Genomic DNA, 21,206 nt, shown 5'->3' with positions numbered 1-21,206 from the left:
TGGTTTATGGATAATTGTTATTGTTTATGATGGTTGGTTACAAGTTGTTAATTGTGAATGGTCCAAAAAAAGCTAAACAAAGGAGATCAGATACGGGGCTCTTGTTTAAAAATGAAAGAGAAAGAAAAAAGAGGATATAGAAAAGGGTAGATCATTGAATCTACTCTGAAAAAAGGGAAGATACAGAACTAATAAGATAAAAAGTAGATTTTTGGATCTACTCAAACAAAAGAATATGGATATGATAAGGTAAAAAGGGAGATTACTTTTGAATCTACTTTTAAAAAGGAACTACTTGTTTTGCATCAGATAAGTAATGAAAATTTTTGTCTGAATTTGTCAAATGTTAATGGACTGGATTGTTTATATAATGGAGTTTTTTGTCTGAATCTGTCAAATGATAATGGACTAGACGTTATTAATGGAATTCTTGACTGTAACCTTCTCTTATTATTTTAGACAAAAAGGGGAAATGTGGTGATATATTGTGTCCCCCAATATACTGTGTATTCTAGTAAACTTATCTGGGGTCAGAGGACAGAATAGCCACTAGATAGACATAGAGGCCAGAAAATGGTGGCACACACACCTTTAATCCTAGCATTCTAGAGGCAGAGATCCATCCAGATCTCTGTGAGTTCAAAGCCACACTGGAAACAGCCAGGCATGGTGACACATGCCTTGCGTCCCAGGAAGTGATGGCAGGAAGCAGAAAGGTATATAACTTGTGAGGACCAGGACCTAGGGCCTGGTTAAGCTTTTAGAATTTTGAGCAGCAGTTCAGCTGAGATCCATTCGGATGAGGACACAGAGGCTTCCAGTTTGAGGAAACAAGATCAGCTGAGGAATTGGCAAGGTGAGGTTAGCTGTGGCTGGTTCTGTTTCTCTGATCTTACAATGTTCACACCAATACCTGGTTCTGGATTTGTTTTATTAATATAGACCTTCTAAAAATTCATGCTACACCCCTTTTTTGTTTTGAAAAATTTAAAGATTACTCAGGGCTTTTTAGTGTCAATACTTGGCAAATGATGATCTTCCGGCAGAGGTCATGGCTCCTGAAACACTCCAAACAGTGCCACCAACCAGGGACCAAGAGTTTATGAGCCTGAGATGATGGTGGACATCTGTTATTCAAACAACTACAAGGGACAAACATCAGCCATTTTCTGTGCAGTGTCTGTTTGATCTGCCCGAAATCTTGCCTTCCTCAATGGAGAATCTCAGCCAGAATCCCCAGAACTCTTTATCCCCAACATCACTTTGTTGCTTGGATTCTAATGACTTCCTCACAGCATCAACGACACACACACCGGGAAGTCCATTGAAGGGGAAAAAACAAACTCATTTATTCAATAACAGGGAAGGCCTTATATACCCTGCTCCCAATGCCCAGTCTGTGTGGTCATCTTTCATTGGCTGGGCATGATCAGGAACTCTGACATCAGTGAGGAACTCTGATAGCATCTGTTGCTAGGTCCTCAGGCAGACTCCAGGATGTCTCTTAAGGAGTATGTTATATGCATGCCTTGGCAACTGGTCTGAGCCAATTTCCTTAACCCTATGTGCCTGTCCTACTACATATCCACCCTTTAATTTTATTACATAGGCACTCAGTGGGAGTTGGAGTTCTTTGCTCTGGCCTTGTTGACCCTGCCTCAGAGGAGCTCAGCCACTAGACTGTACCTGTCTTAGGTTGGCTTGATAAACAAGCTCTTACTCATCTTTGACTAGCAGCCCTCAAAGAGCAGCCATCTCTGGGTACTCACCTCAGGTGGGGAGGATCAGGTAGTAGCCTTTTGAGTTGCATGTGTAAGAGCCATTAACACCTGTAGAGTCACCTTAATGGTCATCCCCTGGGAAGAGGAAATAGATTAGATCCCCATGAGTAAACTGGGGATGAGGAGGAGCAATGGAGGGTGGGTGATAGGGGATGAAAACATAAGGAAACGGGATGGTCAAGCTGAAACAGGGACAGAGTGGGAGAACAGTGAAAGAGATACCATGATAGAGAGTGACATCATGGGGATGGGGAAAAACTTGGTTCTAGGGAAGTTCCCAGGGATCTACCAGGATGACCCTAGTCTAGACTACTAGCAATAGTGGAGAGGGTGGCTGAGCTAGCCTACCCCAGTAATAATATTGGTGAATACCCTAACTGTCATCATAGAGCTTTCATCCAGTAGCTTATGGAAGCAGATGCTGAGATCCACAGTCAAACACCAGACAGAACTCTGTGAGTCCAGTCAAAGAGAGAGAAGAGGGATTCTATGAACAAGGGGCATCAAGGTCATGATGGGAAAACCTACAGAGACAACCAAACCAAACTAGTGGGAACTCATGAACTTTAGAGCAATAGCTGTGGAGCCTCCAAGGGACTGGACTAGGCCTTCTGCATAAGTGAGACAGTGGTGTAGCTTGATCTGCTTAAGAGGCCCCCGATAGTAAGATCAGGATCCATCTCCAGTACATGAGCTGGCATTTTGGAGTGTACTACTTATTGTGAGACACCTTGCACAGTCTTGATGCAGGGGGAGGGGCTCAGGCCTGCCTATACAGAATGTACCAGGAACTGCTGACTCTCCAAGGGAGGCCTTATCTTATCAAAACAGGGAATGGGGTGGCTTGGCAGGGGAAGGCTGGAAGGGCAGAAGGAGGGAGGAGAGGGAGATCTGTGATTGGTATGTAAAATGAATAAAAAATTCCTTTAAAAGTACCATTTTAATTGTCTAAATCTCCCAACACTCTTCCAGAACTAAACTGAAAAAGATGGCCACTTATTAGTAAACCTTCAGGAAAGCAAACATAACTCAAACATGTAGATCATAGCACCACTAAGGGATTTTCAGTCTTTAGTCTATCAGGGAGAACTCCAGAATAACGTTATGTGATAAGTGTCCTTGTTAATCTGTGTTATTTCCTTTTTAAGGATGAGTAAACCATGAGCCAAGAGCAGCAAGTAGCCAAACAAAAATGCAAGCTGAAACTTGCCACTTACATTCTTTACTTAAAACCATTAGCATACTGTCTTCTAGAACTTTCACTCAGAACTCCTTGCTTTCAATGCTTCTATAATATGTAGTGATTATTTAATTACATTATAGAAGATTGGCTACCACAAAATAAAGTCTGACTTTGGTCAAGCAGAGAATGCCACTTTTCCTGAAATCTTTCCTTCAAAATACTGGGTTTATGAACATGAATTCAATGGGAGTGTGATACTTAATATTGATTTCGTAACACATTTTTATTTTCTTTCAAATTTTATCATCTCTAAAATTAAAATACACTTTAAAATTACCATTGATGAAATAGCAATATTTATCTGCTTGTTTTTCTGACACAAATACATCTGTACTTGTAGAATAAGTTTTAGTGATTTGGATGAAAGTTATTGAGACATTACCAGGAAATAACTGAATAACATCATTAACACTAATTTTAAAAAGTTACCTATCTGTGATTTCTGTATACATCTGTGCATCTGTGTAAGTCTGTGTACATATTCATGTTTGTGTAGATTTGCATATCTGAGCATATGTAGAGGCCAGATGAGGGCATCTTGTGTCCCCAACAATCACTGTCCATCTATTTCTTTGAGGCTGGATCTCTCCCTGAACTTGGGGGTTTCATTTTACCCACTAGAATAGAGGCAGGAAACCCCAGTGATTTTCCTAACTCTGTCCACCTTGGAACTGGGGTTCTGGCATGTTCAGGATACTCAGCTTGTTATCTGGATGCTGGGATCAAAACTCTGCTGGTCATGATTGTATAGTGAGCACTCTGGACTGCTAAGCCATCTCTGTAGGCCCTTATTCATGCTCTTCATGGTTCAGGTAAGGATAGTGATGGAGCATGAGTTTCAACCACTCCCAGACAAATGTAGATGAGTCTGAGACCTTATTACCAAGTTTTGGCAATTCCTTAATATGTTGAGTTTCATTGATAAAATGCAATACCCACCTAAACAATTTTGAAAAATTTTTTTCAAAGAAAACATTGAGTCTCAGCTAAGTTGGTCAATAATTTTTTAATAAAAAATTGGTGTAACTTTTAATAGGTATAATAAAATAAAGCAATCTGTAGAAGCATTAGTTTGCAAAGAAAACATATTTTAGGGCTTCTTAAGACTTGAATCTACTATATTTTGAATCTACCTATGTTGGGACACCTCATGCAGCCTTGAGGCAGGGGGAGGGCTTGGACTTGCCTCTACTGGATGTGCCTCCCCATGGGAGGTCTTGCCTTCTTCTGGGGGTGGGTGGGGATGGGTTGGGGGAGGTTGAGGGTAAGAAGAGGGAAGAGAGGGATCTTTAATATGTAAAATGAATTAAAAAAATTCTTAATAAAAAAGAAAACATATTATAGGGCTTCTTAAAACTTGAATCTACTACATTTTCTGAAATTTAATTAACCACAGAAGTATGTGCCTCTCAAAGACATATTTTAGAAAATATGAGCTAGTTTCTACATATTGTGAAAAAACAGAAGACAATCATTAAGTATTTTTATAACTTGCAAATATTTGCTGAAGATACCTCCAAGAAAGAAGTCTCTATAACATTTAAGAAGTTAGAATATGTTGGAGAGGCATATGCTGTCTTCAGAATGATTGTTTAAAAAATATTTAGCTGAATGGCTAAGTGCTACAGTGGAATTTCAAGGAGTGTTTCTGCTTCTTTCTTCTTAGATCAATGCCCATCACTCTTTAGTAAATGTCTATTTTGGCACTTCCTAGTGGGCTGTAACTTTCCTCAGAGGATTCTTATATTTGTTTTCAAAACACTGAGGACAAAGAGCCAACAGAGCTCTTAAAAAAAATAAGTGAAAATCCAGGAGGAATCAAACAGCCTTTTTATATTATGCCAAACCTTTTCAAAAATAAAAAGTCAAAGGCCATAACCTCTGCCCTTATCTGATTTAATTGGAAAATTTCATGTGTTAGCTGTCCACGTTGACTGGGAAAGCTTCTATGGGCCTATTGACTGACAGTGGCACGGGCTGTGAGGGTTGTAAGATGCCTGGTGCTATGAGTGAGTAGCCACCTCCTGAGGCAGGCATGTACTGAGGAAGATTGACCCAAGAATACAATGGTAGAGGGTTAGCCACCCACAATGGTGGTAGGGCAGAGTGGGGAGCAGCACATGACTTAATGATAGCTATCTTCTCCTTGACAGATTTTTCTGGGCCCAAACTGACAGCTGTATTCTCATTGACAGATTTTGTGGGGCCCAAACTGACAGGTGTGTTCCCCTTGACAGATTTCCTGGGGTCCAAACTGACAGCTATGTTCTCCTTGACAGATTTTGTGGGGCCCAAACTGACAGATGAGTTCTCCTTGACAGATTTTGTGGGGCTCAAACTGACAGCTGTGTTCTCCTTATCACTGAATATCATAGAGATATCCAACATGGAAGGGGTGGGGGTGGTGAAGAGATTATCCATCTTTTAGAGGGAAACAGCAAGCAAACAATAGTCAGAGAGACGATGACAGCCAACATTGGTGGAATTTTTATGGGACCCTTTGTCTTGTGTTTAGTGGGGGACTTCTGTGGTTTTTTTAGGCCACAGCCATATACCCATATGGTCTCTACATATGATGAAGTATGGCATTCTGGAGCCAAGCCATGGTTCTAAGTCCTGAGGAGTAAACTCTTATGAAGAGGTGCTGAGCCAACTGAAACAGAAAAAAGGTGCCTTTCTATTGGGATGGGTAGACAAACATGACAGAGAACACAAAAGAAGGAAAGGTATCGGGGGGGGGGGGTCCCAATGCCTATATGTCAAAGGTACCAAAAGAACACAACACTGAGGGGCATTCTCTTTAAAATATGCTGTCTTGGGGGTGCTGTCATACATTGCAAGTGAAGGGAGGGAGACAATCAGAATCTGCACCTAGAAAGAGAGGAAAGAGAAAATAAGGGAAATTCCTCAATCAGGCACCAGATATTGCTGGATCCTAAAGACACCCTTGGAGTAGGGGTGAGAAGGCACAGTGTCAATGACACAGACACTGGGAGTCAGTTGAAGGCAAACTGCAGACTCCTTTTTTCAATAACAGGGAAGGCCTTGTATATCGCTGGGAGTGTTCCAGCTGTGTTCCAATCTGGTGGCTTTGCATGGTCGTCATTCATTGGCTGAGCATAATCAGGAACTCTGACAGTGACAAGGAACTCTGACAGTGCCTGTTGCTAGGCTCTCAGGTAGACTCTACATGATCAGGAACTCTGACATCACCTGTTACTAGTTTCTCAGTCAGACTCCAGGTTGGCTCATAAGGAAGTATGTGCATGCCTTGGCAACTGGTTTGAGCCAATTTCCTCAACCCTATGGGCCTATCCTACTATACCAAATAATGATACAAAAGCTTCTTATTAATTATGAAAGTTTGGCCTTAGCTTAGGTCTTTTCCCATGTAGCTCTTAAAACTTAAGTTAACGCATTTATATTAATCTATATTCTACTGTGCTCAAGCAAACTGTACTTTATCAGAGGTTTTTTTCAGTCTGGACCTGACTTTATGCATGCATGGCTCCCGGAAAATGTTGCAAAGCCCTAATGTGCACCTGTAGGCTCCCTCTATGGCTTTGCTAAGCACATGATACTGGCAGCTAGGTCTGTTCCACTTGAGTCCTTGAAAGCCAAGTCTTATGCACATGGGCACCAGCAGGAAATCACACCTACCTGCCCACCTTTTGGAAGTTACTGAGCAAACTATGAGACTGGCATTTCTATCTATTCTCTCACTGAGCAACACAACAACTGCTCGCAGGCCCTACCCTTGGATATGCATGCCCAAAGTTGAGCACCAAAAATAGTCAGAATTTCTTTGGCCAGTCTGCTCCCAAATAATGACACAGACTTCTTATTAGTTATGATAATTTGGCCCAGCTCTTAAAAACTTAAATTAACCCATTCATATTAATTTATGTCGTGCTACATGATTCATTACCTCTTACCCATTTTGTATGTCCTACTTCCTCTGATCTAACTGGTGAATCCTTGCCTCTCTGAGTCCTCCCCCGAGTTCCTCTTTCTCCCTGGAAGTCACACCTATCCTCGTCTGCCTAGATATTGGCCATTCAGCTCTTTTTTATTTTTTATTTTTTATTTTTTTTAATTTATTTTGCAATACAATTCAGTTCTACATATCAGCCATGGATTCCCTTGTTCTCCCCCCCTCCCGTCCCCCTCACCTTCCCCCCAGCCCCCCCATTCCCATCTCCTCCAGGGCAAAGCCTTCCCCACAGACTGAGATCAACCTGGTAGACTCAGGTCCAGGTAGGTGCAGTCCCCTCCTCCCAGGCCGAGCCAAGTAATCCTGCATGGGCCCCAGGTTTCAAACAGCCAACTCATGCAATGAGCACAGGACCCGGTTCCACTGCCTGGATGCCTCCCAAACAGATCAAGCCAATCAACTGTCTCACCCATTCAGAGGGCCTGACCCAGTGGGGACCCCTCAGCCATTGGTTCATAGTTCATGTGTTTCCATTCATTTGACTATTTGTCCCTGTGCTTTATCCAACCTTGGCCTCAACAATTCTCGCTCATATAAACCCTCCTCATTCTCGCTAATTGGACTCCCAGAGATCCACCCAGGGCCTAGTCATGGATCTCTGCATCCAGATCCCTCAGTCGTTGGATGGGGTTTCTAGCACAATAATTAGGGTGTTTGGCCATCCCATCACCAGAGTAGGTCAGTTCTGACTGTCTCTCGATGATTGACAACAGTCTATTGTGGAGGTATCTTTGTAGATTTATGTGGGCCTCTCTAGCACTTTGCTTCTTCCTATTCTCATGTGGTCTTTATTTACCATGGTCTCCTATTCCTTGTTCTCCCTCTCTGCTGTTGATCCACCTGGGATCTCCCGCTCCCCCAAGCTCTCTTTCCCTCGACCCTCGCCTTTCACTACCCCCACTCATGTCCAGGCTGTTCATGTAGATCTCATTCCATTTCTCTGACATTGGGCGATCCCCGTGTCTTTCTTGGGGTCCTGTTTTCCAGGTAGCCTCCCTGGTGATGTGAGTAGCAGACAAGTCATCCTTGTTCCACGTCTAGTATCCTGCTATGAGTGAGTACATACCATGTTTGTCTTTCTGAGTCTGGGTTACCTCACTCAGGATGATTTTTTCTAGATCCATCCATTTGTCTGCAAACCTCATGATGTCATTGTTTTTCTCTGCTGAGTAGTATTCCATTGTGTATATGTACCACATTTTGTTTATCCATTCTTCAGTTGAAGGGCATCTAGGTTGTTTCCATGTTCTGGCTATTACAAACAATGCTGATATGAACATAGCTGAACAAGTGCTCTTATGGTGTGATTGAGCATTCCTTGGGTATATGCCCAAGAGTGGTATAGCTGGATCTTGGGGGAGATGGATTCCCAATTTTTTAGAAAGCGCCATATTGAGGGTTATTGGACTATTTAAATAGATTATCTGGTCTTGATTTAACTTAGGCATGTGGCACCTATCCAGAAAGTTATCCATTTCTTTTAGGTTTTCCAGTTTTGTGGAATAGAGGTTTTTGAAGTATGACCTGATGAGTCTCTGGATTTCCTCAATGTCTGTTGTTATGTCCCCCTTTTCATTTCTGATTTTGTTGATTTGGATGCTCTCTCTCTGTCTTTTGGTTAGTTTGGATAAGGGCTTGTCTATCTTGTTGATTTTCTCAAAGAACCAACTCTTTGTTTCATTAATTTTTTGTATTGTTCTCTTTGTTTCTATTTTATTGATTTCAGCTCTCACTTTGATAATTTCCTGGCGTCTATTTTTCCTGGGAGACTTTGCTTCTTCTTGTTCTAGAGCTTTCAGGTGTGCTGTTAAGTCTCTAGTGTGAGATTTCTCCAACTTATTTATGTGGGCATTTAGTGCTATGAATTTCCCTCTTAGTACTGCTTTCATAGTGTCCCATAATTTTGGATATGTGGTGTCTTCATTTTCATTGATCTCTAGGAAGTCTTTAATTTCTTTCTTTATTTCTTCCTTAACCCATTGGTGATTCAGTTGGGTATTATTCAGTTTCCATGAGATTGTAGATTTTCTGTAGTTTTTGTTGTTGTTGAAATCCAACTTTAGACCATGGTGGTCTGATAGAACACAGGAGGTTATTCCAATTGTTTTGTATCTGTTTAGATTTGTTTTGTGGCCAAGTATGTGGTCGATTTTAGAGAAGGTTCCATGGGGTGCTGAGAAGAAGGTATATTCTTTTTTGTTAGGATGGAATGTTCTGTAGATATCGATTAAGTCCATTTCAGTCATGACATCAGTTAAGTCCTTTATTTCTCTGTTAAGTTTCAATTTGGGAGATCTGTCCAGTGGTGAAAGTGGGGTGTTGAGGTCTCCCACTATTAATGTGTGGGGTTTTTATATGTGATTTAAGCTTTAGTAATGTTTCTTTTACATATGTGGGTGCCCTTGTGTTTGGGGCATAAATATTCAGAATTGAGACTTCATCTTGGTGGATCTTTCCTGTGATGAGTATGTAATGCCCTTCTTGATCTCTTTTGATTGATTTTAGTTTGAAGTCTATTTTGCTGGATATCAGGATGGCTACACCCGCTTGTTTCTTAAGACCATTTGATTGGAATGTCTTTTCCCAGCCTTTTAGTTTTAGGTAGTGTCTATCTTTGAATTTGAGATGTGTTTCTTGTATGCAGCAGAAACATGGGTCCTGCTTTCGTATCCATTCTGTAAGCCTATGTCTTTTTATAGGTGAATTAAGTCCATTGATATTGAGGGAAATTAATGACCAGTGATTGTTCATTCCTGTTATTTTTTGGTGGTGATGTGTGTGTACTTCTATACGTTGGGGTTTACTGCTATGGCTTTATCAAGGGTGTATCTGACTTCCTTAGGTTGGAATTTTCCTTCTAGTGCTTTCTGTAGGGCTGGGTTTGTGGATAAGTATTGTTTAAATCTGGCTTTGTCATGGAATGTCTTGTTCACTCCATCTATGGTGATTGAAAGTTTTGCTGGGTATATTAGTCTAGGCTGACATCCATGGTCTCTTAGTGTCTGCATTACATCTGTCCAGGTCCTTCTGGCTTTCAAAGTCTCCATTGAGAAATCTGGTGTTATTCTGATGGGTTTGCCTTTATATGTCACTTGGCCTTTTTCCTTTGCTGCTCTTAATATTCTTTCTTTATTCTGTACGTTTAGTTGTTTAACTATTATATGACGAGGGGACTTTTTTGGGGGGTCTAGTCTGTTTGGTGTTCTATAAGCTTCTTGTATCTTCATAGGCATTTCCTTCTTTAAGTTGGGAAAGTTTTCTTCTATGATCTTGTTGAATATATTTTCTGTGCCCTTGAGTTGGTATTCTTCTCCTTCTTCGACCCCTATTATTCATATGTTTGGTCTTTTCATGGTGTCCCAAATTTCTTGGACATTTTGGTTCATGACTTTGTTGGCTTTAGTGTTTTCTTTGACTGATGAATGTATTTCTTCTACTGTATCTTCAACGCTAGAGATCCTCTCTTCCATCTCTTGCATTCTGTTGATTATACTTGCATCTGAAGTTCCCAATCATTTACTCAGATTTTCTATTTCCAGCATTCCCTCTGTTTGTGTCTTCTTCATTTTTTGTATTTCTCTTTTCAGGTGTTGGACTGTTTCCTTCATTTGTTTCATTGATTTTTCTTGATTTTCTCTCAGTACTTTATTGTTTTCTTCCAGGACTTTATTGATATCTTCTAATTTGTGTGCCCTTTCCTCTAGTTGTTTACAGCGTTCTTCACATTTTTTTGTCTTTTCCTCTACACAAGCCTCTAGCTTCTTCATGATGTCATTCATAAGGCTGTTTTCTTCTGCTTCTTCCAATTTCTGATGTTCAGGTCTAGGTGATGGAAGAGGGCTAGGTCCTGGTGATGCTGTATTGCTATTCATTTTGTTGTATATGTTTCTGCCTTGACGTCTGCCCATCTCCTTGTGGTTCGTTCTTGGCCTTATCTGCACACTTGGTTCAGACAGAGCTGACAGATTCAGGAAATCTCTCTCTCTTGTCCAGATGGGAGCTCTCTTGTCCAAATTGAAAGTCCGGGGCAGGATGGGAGCTCTTCTCTCTTTCTCTCTCTCTCTCTCTCCTCTCTCTCTCTCTCTCTCTCTCTCTCTCTCTCTCTCTCTCCCCTCTCCCCCCTCTACCTCCTCTCCCCCCCTCCCCCCCCTCCTCCCCCCTCCACCTCTCTCTCTCTCTCTCTCTCTCTCTCTCTCTCTCTCTCTCTCTCTCTCTCTCTCTCTCCTGCTCCAGAAGGAAAGTCCGGGGCAGGATGGGAGCTGGGGGCCGGCCTCTAAGTCTCAGGAAGAGGTTTGGGGCTCCGGCGGATGGGCGTGGGGGCAGGGCGTGGAGTCTGCAGGGTCTGCCAGGGGTCTTGGAGAAGGGGATCCTTCCCCGGTGGGGCTAGAAGGGAACCTGCCCGGTGGCCAGATCCTGCGGCCAATTTGGGCAGGTCTTCCCCAGAGTGGCTGGTGCCCAGGGATGGGGTCCGGGGCAAGCTAGGCTACCACTTACCTGTGTTCCAAAAGGGAAGTCCGGGGCAAGATGGGAGCTGGGGGCCGGCCTCTAAGTCTCAGGAAGAGGCTTGGGACTGGGGCGGATGGGCGTGGGGGCAGGGCGTGGAGACTGCAGGGTCTGCCAGGGGTCTTGGAGAAGGGGATCCTTCCCGGTGGGGCTAGAAGGGAACCTGCCCGGTGGCCAGATCCTGGGGCCAAGTTGGGCAGGTCTTCCCCGGAGTGGCTGGTGCCCAGGGATGGGGTCTGGGGCAAGCTAGGGCACCACTCACCTGTGCTCCAAAAGGGAAGTCCGGGGCAAGATGGGAGCACTCAGCTCTTTTTAAAAAAAGATTTATTTTTATTTATTATGTATACAGCACGTATGACTACAGGCCAGAAGAGGGCACTAGATTCCATTACAGATGTTTGTGAGCCACCATGTAGTTGCTGGGAATTGAACTCAGGACCTCTGGAAGAGCAGTCAGTGCTCTTAACCTCTGAGCCATCTCTCAAGCCCCAATGACTCAGCTCTTTATTAAACCAATCAGAAGTACTCATAGGCAGGTGAGGTAAAACAGAGACATCTTCACAGTATGATCAAATATCCTGCACTAGGTCATGTACCTCAATGTGAAATATGAAATGCTGAAATTGCTAGAAGAAAAAATAGTGTCCTACATGATATAAGTGTAAAAGACAACTTTCTGAACAGGACTCCCTTTGCTAGGAATTATGAAAACAATTGACAAATGGGATATCATAAAAATAAAAAGCATCTATACATTAAAGAAAAGAAGCCAGCAAGTGAAAAGAGAATGGGAGAAAATCTTTTCCAGCTATACATCAGACAGGGAACCAAATACAGAATATTTTTTTAAATAACAAAAAAAGATATAAGAAAACAGAGCCTGGTATGTTAGAACTTGCCTTTAATCCTAGTACTCAAAAAGCAGAGACAGGAAGATCTTTATGAGTTTGAGGCCAATCTGGTCTACAAGTGAGTTCCAGGACCTAGGGAGCTGTTAAAGAGACCCTGTCTCCAAAACTAAAGAAAGAGAGACAGAGACAGAGACAGATAGTGGGGGAAGAAAAGAAATGATTGAGTTTTAAAACTGGCCATGGTTCTGTGCAGAGAATTAAAAATAAAAATAAAAATGACTAAGAACTATTTCCTGAAGTGTTTATCATCCTTAAGAATTAGGGAAATATAAGTTAAAACAACATTGAGATTTCCAATTACACCAGCAAGATTGACTAACAGACTACAACAAATGCTGATGAGGGTATGGAGAAAGGAGTGGTGGTGTTCCAAACTGGTACAAACACTCTGCAAATCAGTGTGGAGAACTCTCACAAAAACAAACAAGCAAGCAAACAAATCAATCAATCAATCAATTGATAATTAAATCTACCACAGGACCCAACTGAACCACTCTGGCTTTTGATCAAAGGACTTGTCACCCTACTCAATAGATACATGCTCAACCATGTTCAATTCTACTATATTTACAATAGCTAGAAAATGTAAACACTTAATGGCCTTCAACTGATTAATGGGTAACCAAAATGTGGTATGTATACACAATGAAATAATTTTCTGAATGTTGATTCTGTGTCATTGTGTCACCATCTCGAGAACAACAGGAGACCTACAGCTTGTGTCTGTGGCTGCAGAGAAATGGGCACCAGGCTCAAATGCTGTGAAGTGGCCAGATACTTGGGCACAAGTGCGTTGGAGAGCTAGTCATCATGCTCACAGTGATTCCAGGCAATGTGGAATGAATCTAGGGAGAGTTTGTGATAGTTCCTCGTAATTCCTGAACTAAAAATAACAAGGGAAAGTCCTATCACTTTGTCCTAAGCTAAAGGCAGCAGGTGTCAGAATAGGGGTTGCACCTGAACCTCACTGGTCAGCCTCTTGATCTAATCTCTTTGTCAAAAGGATGATAATGGATTTGCATATAAGTAAGGAGAATACTATTATGATCCAAATAGATGTGCTTTGTGCTCTCAACTAAAGACTTTGTTTTCTAGTTGTGCTCCTGCTGTTGTGTAAACACTCTAAAATCAGTGACTTAGGGATCAAAGGATTTACTTGTCTGACACAATGAGGTCAAATCCACCACTGACTGAAGTCAGGATAGAAATTCAAGACAGGAACCTGAAGGCAGGAACAAAGAAGGAAAGTTGCTTGCTACCTCTCTGTCTCTCTCTCTGACTCTTTGTCTCTCTCTCTCTGACTCTCTGTCTCTCTCTCTGACTCTCTGTCTCTCCCCCTTTCTTTCTGGCTTAAGCTTAGCTAGCTTACTTAAACAACCTAGGGCCACCCGCATAACCATGGCTCTACCTACAATAACCTTGGACCACTAACATACATTAGGACAATCAAGACAATCCCTCACAGACAAGTCTGCAGATAATCTGAATAGGACAATGGCTCAATTGAGATGTGGTCCCCACAATGGTCTCTTTATGCTGTATCTGTTTGACACTTACTGCTAACTAGGACAGGAAGTTCCCCGTCTGTGACCATCACATATGCTCATGACCATAGCCTTATACAACTGGACTTCCAGAGATGGGACTCAGCTGAGAGGCATTCTACTCTAAGGGTTCCTTCCCCATTTCTCTTCTCCTGAACACAGGAACCCTCTAATGTCCATCAGTGACATATTTTCACCCTTTAAAAGAATCATTACATAGCATCAACAAATCATTGGGGATGCATCTTACCCTGACCCATAACAGACCTACCACAGATAATCTTCACCTACAGAGTAGAACTAGTCACCTTGTGATACAGGAACAGAGCTGGGAGCAAAACTCTGAGCTGCTGGTCACCTTCTGTGAGGAGTTGTTTCTTTCTTGTGGGAAAAGAAGAATATGAACATTTTTCAAATCCCAGTGTACCCTCTTTATAGGGGCTGTTGTAGAAGTTAATGAAGGGGACAGGAAGTCATGAGTTTGTGATAAAAAGAAATCAACTTGCCCTTAAAGAAATTTCACCCCCTAGAAAGTCCTTCCTACTATGTGAGACTGCCCAGGGCTAGGAAATAGTGTACTCAAGTTCCAGGATCGATCCACATTTTGACAGAAGCAAACAGGAAAACAACAATGGGTAATGACTCAGGGTGAAAATCAAGTCAGGAAGATTAAGATTTCCTGGTACCCAGGGACACAGGCTAGGAACAAACTTCTCTATCTTTGAAAAACAAAACAAGTTCACATCAAAGCTTGGTGCTGACAGTTCAGGGTTCCAATGAAAAGGACTGTGATTTTCTTGTTTTTTATTATTTTTTATTCTTCTTATATCCCAACCACAGATCCCCCTCTCATCCCTCCTACCACTTCCTACAGCCTGCCCCCAAACCATCCCATTCCCCTCCTCCAAAAGGGTAAGGCCTCCCATGGGGAGTCAGCAAAGCCTGATACATTCAGTTGAGGCAGGACCAAGCCCCTCCCCACTGCATCAAGGGTGAGTAAGGTATCCAACCAATTCTGTTGGGAAGATTAGGATGTGCTGGTACCCAGGAACACAGGCTAGGAAATAACTTCTATATTTTTTTGAAAACCAAAACATTTCACATCAAAGCTTTTCTGTTGACAGTTCAGGGTTCCAATTAGAAAGGACTGTGATTTTCATGGCTATTGTCTCACTGAGATCCGTGGCAAAGCTATTGGGTCTGATTACAAGAAATGATATTGGGGATAAGGACTTTTGGGGATTCTAGCTGAGATTCTCCATTAATAAGGGAAGATTTGGGGCAGATCAAACAGACACTGCACAGAAAATGGCTGGTGTTTGTCACTTGTAGTGGAGACAGATGTCCATCATCATCTCAGGCACATAAACTCTTGGCTCCTGGTTGGTGCCACTGTTTGGAGAAGTTTAGGAACCAGGACCCCTGCTGGAAGATCATCACTTTTCAAACATTGACACATAAAGTCGTGAGTAATTTTTAAATTTTTCAAAATGAAAAAGGGATAATTGCCGATGGTCATTGGAGTATACAGCAGGTGACAACTAGTGTTCCACAAGTTGACACACCAGACATATAACTCCCTGATGGGGTGAACACCTGGAAAAGCCAGGAGGTCACAAGGTGTGGAAACTGGTTATTTTCAGTTTGTAACATTCTCATGTGCCACCATTTTACCCCCCAAAAGGACAGCTGTGAGGTGCTTTCCACAGCCCTTTGGTAGTGTGCTTTATATCTTTGGGCATACTTATAGTTGTGGATGGTCAGGTTATGACTTCTGTTTAAGCTGTATAATTCTGATGTATAGAAATAATATCAGAATATTCTTCTTTACTGACATAGGAAAGTAACAGTATTCTCAGTCTCAAAGACAGCCTTTTACACATTTTGCAAAAACCTTAGAACAAATTCAATAAAGACTAGACTGCCTCTGCAGAAAATACACAAAGACTAATTCCCAGGTGTTGTTTATTGCTGAATCAAGGCCAAGCTGTTTACATTGCTATAGCTCCTTGCAGAAGCTCTTTTTCTGCACGTATCCTGACTGCTCAAGGTTCAGCCAATTGTTTACTGTCTAGGATCGCTCACCAACTCAGAGCTACATGCATGGGTAAACATGACATTACTAGCCTAAGAGAAACTACGTGACTTACCTTGTGCTGTGAGAATGGGTAAGACTCTGAAAATGAAACTTAAAATTATCCAGAGTTTTGGCTGTGAGAGAGCAGGTGCGGTGGTGTGGAGAGAGACAGCTGTGTAGAGCTACGTGAGACCTGCTGCAGAATGTGAGTGAAGTGTGTGTGTGTGTGTGTGTGTGTGTGTGTGTGTGTGTGTGTGTGTGTGTGCTGAATGAGAGGTGAAGAAAAAGCATGAGAGAAGTGTGAGGACGTGAGATGAAAGAGTGAGTGATTGAGTAAAGAGTGGGTGAATATTGTAAAAGAAAGATGTGTGAGTGAGTGTGAGAGAGAGCTGTATGAAAGAGCTGCTGCTACATAGAGGAGCTATGCCTAAGAACTGTGTAAAGTTCTGTATGGTAAGAGAGCTATGTAAAGATGAAGCTCAGTGCCCATGTAATAAAATTAAAGGGTGGATATGTAGTAGGATAGGCACGTAGGGTTAAGGAAATTGGCTCAGACCAGTTGCCAAGGCATGCATATAACATACTCCTTAAGAGACAACCTGGAGTCTGCATGAGGGCCTAGCAACAGCAGCTATCAGAGTTCCTGGTCACTGTCAGAGTTCTTGATCATGTGGAGTCTGCCTGAGGACCTAGCAACAGTTGCTATCAGAGTTCCTCATTTTGTCAGAGTTCCTGATCATGCCCAGCCAATGAAAGATGACCACACAGACTGGGCATTGGGAGCAAGGTATATAAGGACTTCCCTGTTATTGAATAAATGAGTTCGGTTTTTTCCCCTTCAATGGACTTCCCGGTGTGTGTGTCATTGATGTGGTGAGGAAGCCATTAGAATCCAAGCAACAAAGTGATATTGGGGATAAAGAGTTCTGGGGATTCTGGCTGAGATTCTCCATTGAGGAAGGCAAGATTTCGGGCAGATCAAACAGACACTGCACAGAAAATGGCTGATGTTTGTCCCTTGTAGTTGTTTGAATAACAGATGTCCACCATCATCTCAGGCTCATAAACTCTTTGTCCATGATTGGTGGCACTGTTTGGTGAGGTTTAGAAGCCATGACCTCTGCAGTGAGATCATTGCTTTGTCAAATTCTGAGAATAAAAATCCCTGAGCTATTTCCAATTTATTCTATTTGTGCTTGCAGTCCATGAGGTGAGCTCTCAGCTTCCTGGTCCCACTACACTGCCTGTAGCTTGCTGAAGTGCCTCCCTGCCATGATAGAGCATAAACCCTAATAAATTGTTTTCTTCATACATTGGCTTGGACATGGTGATTTATCACAGCAATAGAAATAAAACTAATATATTTCTGAATAAATATTTTAGGAGGCAGATCATTTATGGAGTAAACTGAACAAATCCAAATGGGGAATCATCAGAGAGAAAGGGAAATTCCTGCCTTTAGAAGGCAAAAATAGTTCTGAGAGCCATGTCAACTTTCAAAAGTATCACCCAATTGAGTCTAGGAGTATACTGAAGTAGGTGTGTGATTCTGTGCCAACCATTGCAGCCATTATATTCCAACATCAGCAGATCATACATACTAAAAATCCCCAACTACACTCACATGTGTTAAGTGATCTGAGATGTCACATTTCTCCATGACATGTGGTAACTCTGAGCTTTGCCAGACAGAAGAAGTGCCCCTATGGCATACTTGGTTCCTGCATGGACCTGGATTGATGTGCATGAGTCTTGTATATTATTAGAGGGACCAGCCTTAATATTATACATCCCAGGGGCTCAGGAGAGAGAACTACTAACAGCGGGGACTATTTTCTGGAAATAGAATCTCAGCACACTGAGCTCTATGGTCCACTTGCTTTAATTCCTCTGGCATAACATCCTATGTACACAGCTTCAGTTCCATTCTTGTGCCTAACTCCTTTCTTGCTTGATTTCTCTCTATACTTATCTATTGCTCCCTCTAAGTTCTATCTTAATTCTCTTGTATTAATTCTGCCTCATCTAGGTCCTTTTCAGCTTTTTCTTACCCAGCTAGTACTTCTCCATCTGGCTCTTCCTCATCTTCCATCTCATTCCTCTAGTACTTTCTTCAATCTAGTTCTTCCCCATCTCAGTTTGTTCCTTTCAAGTTCTTACCCATCTAGTTCTTCCATTCTCTTTTCCCTTCTCCATGCTGTTCTCTCCCTATCTACAAAAAATACCTGCCTTTTTTCCCCCTGGGCACATGGTTCCCTGCCTTCTCAGGAATGTTGTTTTATCTCTCACCTTGATATGTAAGAACCTCTTTTGTTCTCAAACTGCTCTGGAGAACCACTAGGCTTCCTCAAGGCCAGGGGATGGTCTGAGCTTCATTAGCACAGGAAACAAAGCTAGGCTTCTCCCACCAGCTTGTCTCCAACTCAGCAGAGCAGTTAGTAACTTAGTAGGTTCAGCAGGTCTAGAGAGCTGAACTGTTTACCAATTGGTCTGAGCATGCAAGGATTTCATAGCAGAAGACAGCTGGAATATTAAAGGCTAGGTAACACCAAATATTCATAATCAATGGCTTTGCATTTTGACAGACCCTTGGCCTGTCAAAGTTCAGCTCTAATACACAGCTGAATCTCTATGATATATTCTTGCCGCCCACAAGACATGAGCAAGCACAGGATGACATGGCCAACCTAGGTGTTGGTAGAGGTGGTTTTATGTCATGAAACTGAAAGGATTTGAGGAGTCTGTCTCTGGCCCTGTGTAAATACACAGAATTTACTCACAGGTAACATTTATATTGACTGTGTCACATTATGTTGCACTCATTGGGTCCTAGGTTACACACTCATAGCATACTAAGTCAGTCTTAAGGACATTGAAAAATTGAAAGCCCTGTCAATCTCAGACAGCATCAACCTAACACCCTTCAAAGGTTCTAAATACTTATCCACCACATGGTAGTTTATATCCTGAGACTCAGGTTCACATTTATGCTACTAAGTCCTCACCCTCCACTGACTGGGAATTGTTCTTGTAGTTATCTATAACGGTGCAGTGCAGACAACAGAGAGGAGATTGCCCTGTGGGGGACCTCTGACACTAGCAAGGGTCTCATTCAACTAGTGTTGGCCTGTCCCTGTCAACCAGAGTATGAAGTAAGTGAGAAGGTGAATCACAGGAGATGCAAGGTAATCTGAATGCTCCAAGAGGGTGGGCCCTCGTTATGAGAGTGAAACAGACTGGTTACATGGGATAGGAGCTACAGAAGTTGATGATAGGCATCCCTAGGAGGATCGTACAGCCCAAATTGCTGTGTCCCTCAAGATGCATTGAACTCCATGGCTCAGTATGATCCAGTGCCCTCCAAAGCTTTGCTAAGACTGTACTAAAGATAGATGATGATTAGAGTTCCCGTGTGGCTTCACTGGGTAACCTCACAACCCGTCCTCAGGACTTGATGTGTGAACAGAAATCTCAACCAGGAGACCAGCAGCAGGCCTGCTTTCAGATCAGTGGTCCAGGTGGACCACAACACGAGCCATTCTGCTCAGGTGGTTCATGATGACTGACATAAGCCACTGGTTACCTAAGGATGAAGCATGAATCTAGGAATCATCTAAGAATGTGAAGGATTAGAGCAGGGTTTCAACAGAACTATGTTTCCCATGGGCTATAATGCCCCTTCCCAATTATGTGTGGACCTGTAGAGAGCTTTTGTAAAGTTCAGATGGATAGTGACTATATGACATATAGAACATAAAAGCAATAACTTGCTGAAACTGGAATGATGGACCTGGTGTGCTCAGCATGTGTGCTTGTTTTGCTGTAGCTCATAACATAAGATCTAGACACCTGGGGAACCTCAAGTAATTGTCTCCTTAAGTTTGACCTGTGGGTACATTTGGAGACTATTTACTTGTTACAAATTGATGTGTGAGCACCCAGCACACCTTGGATATTGCCATTCCTAGGCATGTTTTCCCAGGCTATATAAGGAGAAGGTAGCTAGGGAAATCCTGAAGAGTTTTCCAGGAAGCACCATTCTTCCATGCTCTCTACTTGACTTCCTGTTGGTTTGAATAATGATACAAATAAATAATAATCTTTTACAAAATCAATGGATCAAAAGTTGACTCTTTGAACTGATTAACAGTTTTGACAAACATTAATCTGATTTTCTTTATTTTTAAAAGATTAACATTATTGCCAGGTGGTGGTGGCACACGCCTTTAATCCCAGCACTTAGGAGGCAGAGTCAGGAGGATCTCTGTGAGTTTGAGGCCAGCCTGGGCTACAAAGTGAGTTCCAGGAAAGGCACAAAGCTACGCAGAAAAACCACATCTCAAAAACCAAAAAAAAAAAAAATTAACATTATTAGTACTAAAAGTGAAATTTGACACTTTATGTTCCATTTTCAGAATTCTAAGAATTCCATGAGTACTCAATAGTTATTTGATAATTGTTGACTGACCTAGATGAAACAGACACATTCCAAGAAGCCCAGAACCTACAGAGATAGAAGCATGAAGAAACACAAAACTGATGCCATTTCACAAACATGAACAGTCTTTTTGTTTGGTTTGGTTTTTCAAGATAGGATTTCTCTGTGTAGCCCTGGCTGTCCTGGAACTCCCATTGTAGACCAGGCTGGCCTCAAACTCACAGAGATGATCTGCCTACTTCTTTACTACTTTACTCCTAAGTGCTGGGATTAAAGGTGAGTGCCACCACCCCTAGCTAAAATGAACAGTTGTTAAGAATGAAACAGGCAACCTAGGAATAGAATAATTCCCAGTGCATTTGGGGAACACATGAAAACACACAGCCAATTCTGTATTCGGGGGGGGGGGGGGGACACTGAGCTTTTCCTCTAAGACCTGGATCAACACAAGGATGCTGCTGTGGCCACATCTGTTCAGTATTCCTTAGGAGTCCTAGACAGAACAATTAGACAAGACAAAGAAGTGAACATGGTCCATCATTCAGCTGTAACATATGTCTGTAGATGACTTGAAGTTATCTGTAGAAAATCCTTAAGATTCTACAGAAATTTGTGAAACTGGTGAGCACGCCCACCCATCTTAGCCCTTCTTCTATAAATTAATATTGACCACAAATAATTGGATATACTGTTTTGTCACAGGCATAGAGAAAGA

Source organism: Peromyscus californicus, unplaced genomic scaffold (genome assembly GCF_007827085.1).
Source record: "Peromyscus californicus insignis strain IS unplaced genomic scaffold, ASM782708v3 Scaffold_4__1_contigs__length_199733344, whole genome shotgun sequence".
In the NCBI taxonomy this organism is placed as follows: Eukaryota; Metazoa; Chordata; class Mammalia; order Rodentia; family Cricetidae; genus Peromyscus; species Peromyscus californicus.
This window is presented reverse-complemented; position numbering follows the sequence as displayed.